We start from the raw sequence: 8,347 nt of genomic DNA on the forward strand, positions 1-8,347 counted from the left end.
AAGATTTTGATTGATGTTGCTTTTTACAAAAGAGAGAATTTTTCGGGGGATATAAATTTCAAAAGCGAAGCAGCGGAAAATTGAAAAGTCGCCGGTATCATCGACGAGAATAAAAGTCGAAAAAAAAGGAGGTGAAGAAGAGACGATGTAATTGATAAGTTGAAGAGCGAAAACTCGCTTCGTCTGTCGGCGAAGTCGCGAAACTTTCCCACTCGCCAATTAACTCGGGCATGTTTCTTTCTAGTCTGATCATTACCGAACATTTTGTTAGAAAAAATCTCCTTTTTCACCGTTTGTTTTTTAACCTTTGTTTTATTCTTGTCATCGAGCTCCAGCTTTTTATTTTCGTCGAATATTGTGTAGCACGCAATTAAACCTATGAAGGACGTTAGATTATTTGAACCGGTCCATTATCCCTGGTATAAGAAAGGGGGACCTCTTAGAGTGGATGATTTTTAGGCAACGCACAAAGAACTCCAACACTCGAATACACTTTTTTACTTAAAATTACTCCCCGTCTGAGATCATTTCTAAGAGAGCTTTTGCCTTGTTTCCCAAGACATTGTTCTTCAGTTTTTATGTCGAAATATCCCCAAATATTACTTTCCACAACAATCACTTAACAGCTAAAAGATTCTTTAACTACAATCAAAAATCAAGCTTGAAAGATATACCGGCGAAATATAATCTTTCTGACATATGTATAAAGCTATGGGTAAGCTAAAATAGATGGTAAAACCGTATTTTAAATTATTGAAGCTTGATAGAACGAATTTGAACCAGTACAATGAAATGTCGTCTAAAAGGAAGATGTCGATTTGATTTAACAGTAAATTTAATTGCGTAAAACACAATAACGCTTCTGGCGAAGCATAAGGGTAAACTTAAACGATATACAGAGACGTATTTCGATTATTTCATTGTAAAAAATCGTACATTATAGAAAACATTTATTATATTCTTTGTAAAAAAAATATTCTTAAATACTGGGGTCATCTTTTTTTTTCATAAAAACTCGTCAATATTTAGCGTTAGTATAAAGTTTATCGAAATACCAAGTAAAGATCCATCTCCACATAATGTTTTACCTGTCAGTCTTATCTGTCCTGTCAAAACAGTTTCACAAAATAATGTAATTATACAAAACTCTTTAAGGATATTTAATGATAATTGCCAAACGATACTATTCTCACATGTGTTGACAAATCAAATTTAATTCATAAATATAATTTTGAAGTGAAATTTCGCGTTTTTTTGTTTCAACTTCACTAAACACAGTGCTATAATTGATAAAACCGTAGATAAAACCAGTGAGTATGCTAGTCTTTAATCCGTATTGCCTGAGTAAAACATTATGTCTAGACATGGAAGACTTAATTGGCCTTCAAAAATCATTATGTTTACATCTTCCTGATTATTACCACGGGAATATTTGCGATTATAATTGTTTGGATGTCACTAAAACAGAAATAAAATTGAAATCTAAAGAGTCCTGGCCTGGTAATCAGTCCAACTGGCACTTTTTATTACAAGTGTCACCCCGCACTATACGGATATTATTGAATCGAATTGTTGCGCTGCGAAGTCGAAGGCTCCCTCTATGTTTGATTCTACTTAGGGGTTGAGGTGGTAAATTTGGGGATGATGTATCATCTGACGGTCGAGATATAATAAAAAACGATCAAATTTTTTGGTCGGCGTTGCTCATGCGAACGGCGGCATTCGATTCGTTTTTTTATTTGGATGATTTCTTATAGGATCCGATGACAAATTTGTCGATGGCTGACAAATTTATGACGCTATTTATATTAATTTAAAGAGAGTTCGCACATTTCAAAATATTATTAATTCGATAGGAAGTCCATTAAATTTTATAGCTGATTGGTTCTCGTACGATTGCTATCTTTCGACTATTTCAATTGCTTTGAATTATTCATAATCAATTTTCCACTGTTTCAGAACTTAATGATTTATTTAAATTACATCTGTCCATGTTAGTTTAGTGTCATTTTATTATTTGTACTATATACCGTATATGGTCGGAAAAAAAAGGCGTCAAAGACGGCTTGGAAATGACAATCGATAATACTTTTGGCGAGGTCAATCTCTAGACGACTTAAATATATTTCCAAAAAAAATATTTTTTATCGAATTTTAAACCATTTTAAAATCATTTTTACTCAATATAAAAATAAATTAAATAAATTACTACATTCTTAAGAAAAGTGCGAGCCAAGGAAATGACGTTTAGGGCTTGACTTCATCAAAATTATCATCGATTGTCATTCCCCAGCCGTCTCTGACGCCGTTTTTTTTTCGATCGTATGGTAGCTGGTCTTTAAAAATGGATCCTTACTAGAAGAAACGGTAATCTGGCTTATAAATAAAACAAAGTAAAACTAGAAGTATATTAATGAGAGAAAATCATAAACGGTTAACTCTAATCCATCTACAACTTAGTTAGAGAGCGTTTATTTATACAGTTGCCTTAAATGCGCTGTTGCCGGTAAACTAATCGCTCTTTTCTACTTAATAAAACTTCCGTAAACATTCATCTATCAAACGTAGAGCAGCGTAAATCTAGCGCCGTAAGCCCAACCGTATTTCACGGTCTACTAAATAACCGCGTTCTCGTCTGTAGATATTCAGATATGACACGTATTATTTCAATTTGATTCCTTTTTCTCACCCCAACGCTAACGCCCATTCTCGCTTCCACTCAATGATATAGTGGCTGACTGTTGCGCCGACGGTTTTGTCTTTAATTTATTAAGAGTCTTTTTTCCAAGCTCTCTCACCGACTCATAAATCTGCTGATTTATTATCGAGGATGGTCTTGATAACGGATTGCATAATTCGGTCGTTTAGTTTTTACGCTTAATTGATTCAAATTAGGAACAAAATATTGCTCTTCAGTGCAGGATAACTTCATTCCAAAAATATTAAATCTCTGGAAATTTCCTTCTAATTTTATTCTCTTAGTCATCATTAGGGTTTCCGGAGGCAGAGTTGTTTTTCGGAACCGGGAGTTTCAGTACCACGCTTCTATAGAACTAACTTTTGTTCAATAAAGGTGGTATCAGACATAGCTACTTTTGTTGCGTAATACATTAAAAAACTGCGCAACTTGATCTCCTGCAAGTGTGAATATCTACCTAGGCAACCTGCAACGTTGCGATCGCAGCTTGATTGCGTAGGCTACTTTTTTGTTAGGCGCAGTTTCAGAAATAGCCGTGTGTGAACAGTTGTTGAGGAAGGTTGCAAGGTGCAGCAAAAGATTACTAATCAGTTGAAACTTTTACTGCGGACATAGGTGCAGTATTCTGTTGGTATGCCCGAAATGTATACACTTTTTGTCAGTTAACTCCAGGATTTATATGTAGGTATTTGGTAAAGAATTAACCGACAAATTGCGATGTCGTCGAAGTCAAAACAAGCGATTTGGAACAGAGAACAAGTAAAATGTTTAACAGAAGCGATAGAAGCAAGTGAATGTTTGGTATGGAACGTAAAAAGTGCATTCTATCACAACTAAACGAAAAGACGAGTCGCTATTTCGGAAATTTCTTCTGAATTACATATACCCGATGAAGACATAAAAAAGAAAATTCACACGTTACGTGCACAATATTATAAAGAACGTTCAAAAATGACGTCATCAATTTTAAAAAAAACGCCTCTCAAAAGGTACACACACGATACCTTGAGCTGTGGGTGGTGTACTGTTGAATGATGCCCCTCCAAGGCTGCGGCTACCAAAATATGTTGCAAAAGTAGCGTTTTGGTGTGAACATATGAAAATCATGTAGTGTCCACCTGCAACTTTTTTAGGCAGCTGCTGCATAAAAACTGCGCATTTTGGGCTACTTTCTGCTGGTGTATGAACACTGTATGCAACTTTTGCAGCGGCTGCAAAAAAATTGCGCAACCAAAGCAGTTGTGTCTGATACTACCTTAATGGTGCAATTGGTCAATCAACAAACAAGTAAAATCGATGAAAAGTTTGAAGAGAGTTTGTCAGAGTTTTTTAATGAAAATAATATCATATTATTAAGGAATTAGTCATAAGAAAATTAACATGAACACAAACGAACACACGCGAAGATAAAAACATAGGTAACTTAAAATTCACACCAAACAACATAAACCAACTTAACTAAATTTGAAAAAAGGCTTACATTCGTGAATTAAAAAGGTAAACGCCTTTATTATAACAATATTTTACTGCATAAATTATAATATATTTAAACCTAGGAATATCAAAAGAGAAAAGAAGAGCAATAAGAAATAGCATCATTGCTTACTTAGAAGAGTTTGATTATTTCGACCGCTAGAAAGTTTCAAAGGACTTTTGCATGTAGATTGTATGCGACCTTACAGATCTACTGTGACCACCATTCTTGAGTTATTACACATCATACAGCCTCAGGGCTTTACAAAAGTCAGTATCTGAGACGGTTTCACAGAGATTAGTTCTGCATCTCCGATATTAGTCGTACCGAAGTGTATGGTACGAATTGTTATCATCTCGGTACACTCAGTGGTGAGGTGTTCTGGTTTTCTCTCATTTTTCTTCCAGAGCCTGCATTCGCCATTAGTTTCAATCTACTGAGGTGTTCTTTGAGGAGAGAGTATCCTGTTAAGGACCACGCAACAATTCGAAGATTGTTCTTACTGAAATCAAGGAAAATTTTTGATTTTTCTTGGGCGTATGTTCTGAGAAATTAATTCGAGTGTCTTAGGCCGTTGGAGATTTTTTAATTGTTGTTACCGAGTCCCGAAAGCACCAGGAATTAATTTCGAGTCCTCGTTCTTTGATATGGCCTAAAAGAACTGGGAATTCCCTAATTTCGATACCGGGATTCACCGGTGCTAAACCCTAGTCATCATAGGCGATATCCCATAATAATAAATGTTGTAAAAAATATGTATTTAACACGATAATTTTTGGACATATGTTGGCGTGGACGCCTATACACCGAACATGTTTTAACGTTAATTTGGTTAATTAGTGCAACCGAATTTACTACTATATTGTATAATGTAAATCCCCAATACGGGCGTAGCCGATCTGACGTTCAAACATGTGTTAATTAAGATAGGACAACCCCGAAACTGAACTCGATACTTGGAAGCCTTACGACAAATAACTATCCGACGGCCGATCTCCAGGCATTTCCACAATTCCAGATATTATATGGCTTACGGTAATTGCGGATCGCAGCGACAGACAATGGCAGAGTAATTCGCCCCCACATACGGTATCTGTTTGCCAGGATAAAACAAAATTGCATTAAATGGAGCCAGGTGCTCTTCAAAGATCTACACTGAAACCCTTAGTCAGAATGCTATGGATACCAATCACACTAGACAACAAATTTTAGTATCTTGTATAAAAAAATTCTTAGCTAATTTAGGGATACTGAATATGAAAATAACAGTGAAATTAAAAACTGAGTTGTAGTTTTTTAATTTTATTTTTGATAAAACAAGAAAAAATAATATTTTTAGAGTTATTTTTAAAGCGGTGTCTTTTTGCAGTCCTTTTGTGAACTGATTCTGGAGCATCTTTAACAAGAATCCAACAGTAGTTCGCATGGATACCAGACACAATGGACAACAAAAAATTTCGGCGTCAGCAATGGCTACGAAATGAAGATCGATCCCATTTTACATGAAAAATTACATGGGGAATGTCATCGATGTTCATTTCCTAGGGAACTGAACGCCGGTTTTTTTTTCGACAATACGGTATTAAAAGTACATTTCTTAGGTAATTGAGTGTTGAACACGAAAATTACAATGAAATTAAAAAATTAGTTGTAGTTTTCAAAAACAAGTTTTTAAGTCTATTTTTGATAAAAAAAAAACAGATACTTTTGTATTTTCAGAATCTCTAACTTTTGCAGTCCCTTTGTGAACTGTTTCTGGAGCATCTCTAAGAAGAATTCAACAGTAGTCTATATGGATAACAGTCGCAATGGACAAATTTTAGTTTATTGGTGTCGAAATGTGTTATATGATCGAAAAAAAAAGATATGAAATGAAGATCGATGTCATTTTACATGAAAAATTATATGGGGAACAACTCTGATGTTCATTTCCAAGCCAATTAGCCGTTTTTTTCTGAGTGTTAGTTTTCAAAAACAAGATTTTTTGCAAACTGTTTCTGGAGCATCATGGAAATATTCCTGTTCTTGTAGTATAAGTAGTATTAATATAAAGGGACACATGAACGAATGTCTAAAACTAGAAATAGGAAGATTTTGTTAAATTTATTTAAGATACATTTTAGCTGTTGCCCAGTGTCATTTACCTGGTTTTAATAATTTAATAAAAAAATATTTATTAAATACAAGAAATTTTACTTAGATATAACAAAAGTAATACGAATAATGCAGACAATGATGTACGAGAGTTTCCTAAAGCTGAAAAGTTGTCCAATAAAAGTTTGTAACATCGACGTCAGCCGCAACAGTTTGTAGGAAATAACAATTTAAAGTTTGTAGAGGACGATGTAAACATTCAAGTGAATGTTGTCAGTTAGAGGAAAATACTTCTGGTTTGTCGGCAGGTGTTCTATAAAACATGTTTTATTTTTCATTATAATTTTTCTGTCACTCGCTATTATTATCTATAAAAGTTTAAATACTAGGAGAAGAAGCTATACAGAGTGACAATTTGAAAAATAGCAATAAAAAATCGTATTAAACAAAATAACTCAGGAGGAAAAAGAAATTGGAAGGGAACCAAAATTTTACAGTCTAGCTACCCATTTTTTTGATAGAGTCTTACAGCAAAATGGTACAATTGGTTCTTGGGATATCTCTCAACGGGGATATTCTCAGTGGACTACAGAACGAAAGACGAAGATGGGAGAGAGACATTATTAATTTTGCTTCCCAAAAATAAGAAATTTGAAATTGAACTAAGCTAAAATGGTATTTATGAAGCCGATTACTCCAAAAGTAAATGAGTATGGTAAAGTATTCTCCCAGCTGATAGGACTTTATAATAACGACCACGGTAATAATAAAAGCTTAATTAATCGTCTCAATCTAACGGCATGAAACTTTCCGTTCGCTAATTAGGATTTTTTTTTGTTTTTTCGCCTCTCATCGGCACTCGACATTTTGTAATTACGACGTCCCAGAGAATTGCCTGCTACTTTGGACCAACTTCTTGTAACTATAGTTATTAAGTCGGCGAGATCTTAAGTAAAGGGCCGCTGCTGGAGGCAATTAGACATTTTCGACAAAAGCGTGCTTCTGGGGAAGTTTCTGGAAGCCTCTTATGCCGGTGCTTGCCACTGATCCCCCGGTAATCCGTGTATCGCATCTATTAGCGACTGCGAATTCCGGAATCGGCCGCAAATAAGACATTTTTGGGACGTTTAACGTGGATGGCGCTAATTTATCTTAGGCCGCCTTCGCATTATCTTATCCGACGACTCCCTAATGCGGACCCACGTCCCACAGTTAAGACGCTTAAAATTATGTACTCTGCACTCTACCCTTTATTTCTCACATTGTTGCTCCTTCTAAATTCCTTGATATATTTAAGCACAGCAATTACCTCAAATTTGACGCCACAATTTTATATCTTCATCATCTATACATCTTACAGAATGTAGAATGACTGGGATCACCGGTAAGGAATTAATCACCGCGACCTTACAAATCTAATGTGTCTTCCTTTCTTGAGTTATAACTAATCATACAATACCAGGGCTTTGACAAAAGCCAGTATCCGAGACGGTTTATCAAAGGGTAGTTCTCCATCTCCGATATCAGTCATACCAAAGTTTCTGGCACGAATTGTCAGGCCCGTTCCTGGGGTATCTGGCGCCTACGTGCAGCATTCTTTGGTGCGCCCTTTTTATATTTAAATCGATTATATATTTTAATCTTAATCTCAAACATTTAAAGAATTTATATTCTGCGACAAACGAGCAATATGTAATTGGAAATGTAAAAAAACTATCTAATTAAAGTATAAAAACATTTATTAAATAAAGAAAACAAACAACAAAAATATTTAGTAACAAAAATAGTACCTTAAAGAAAAAAACTCACTCATTTTAAATGAAATACATAAAAACAATAAACTAAAAATCGGAAATAATATACATGTACTGATTTCTTTCGAAAATCGACAACTATGAAACTATGAACCCTTCCCGGACACAAACGGTACATTGTGAGACAGTAAATTGTAGAGAGAAACAAGCCCTATAACATAGGATACAACATTTTAATGAACAGTGCTTTCCATAAAATCAATAAAATGAAAAATATAGGAAATAATATACATGCACTGGTTTCTGTCGAAAATCGACAACTATGAA

This window comes from Sitophilus oryzae, unplaced genomic scaffold (assembly GCF_002938485.1).
Source record: "Sitophilus oryzae breed Bouriz unplaced genomic scaffold, Soryzae_2.0 scaffold_177_pilon_pilon, whole genome shotgun sequence".
Taxonomy (NCBI): domain Eukaryota; kingdom Metazoa; phylum Arthropoda; class Insecta; order Coleoptera; family Curculionidae; genus Sitophilus; species Sitophilus oryzae.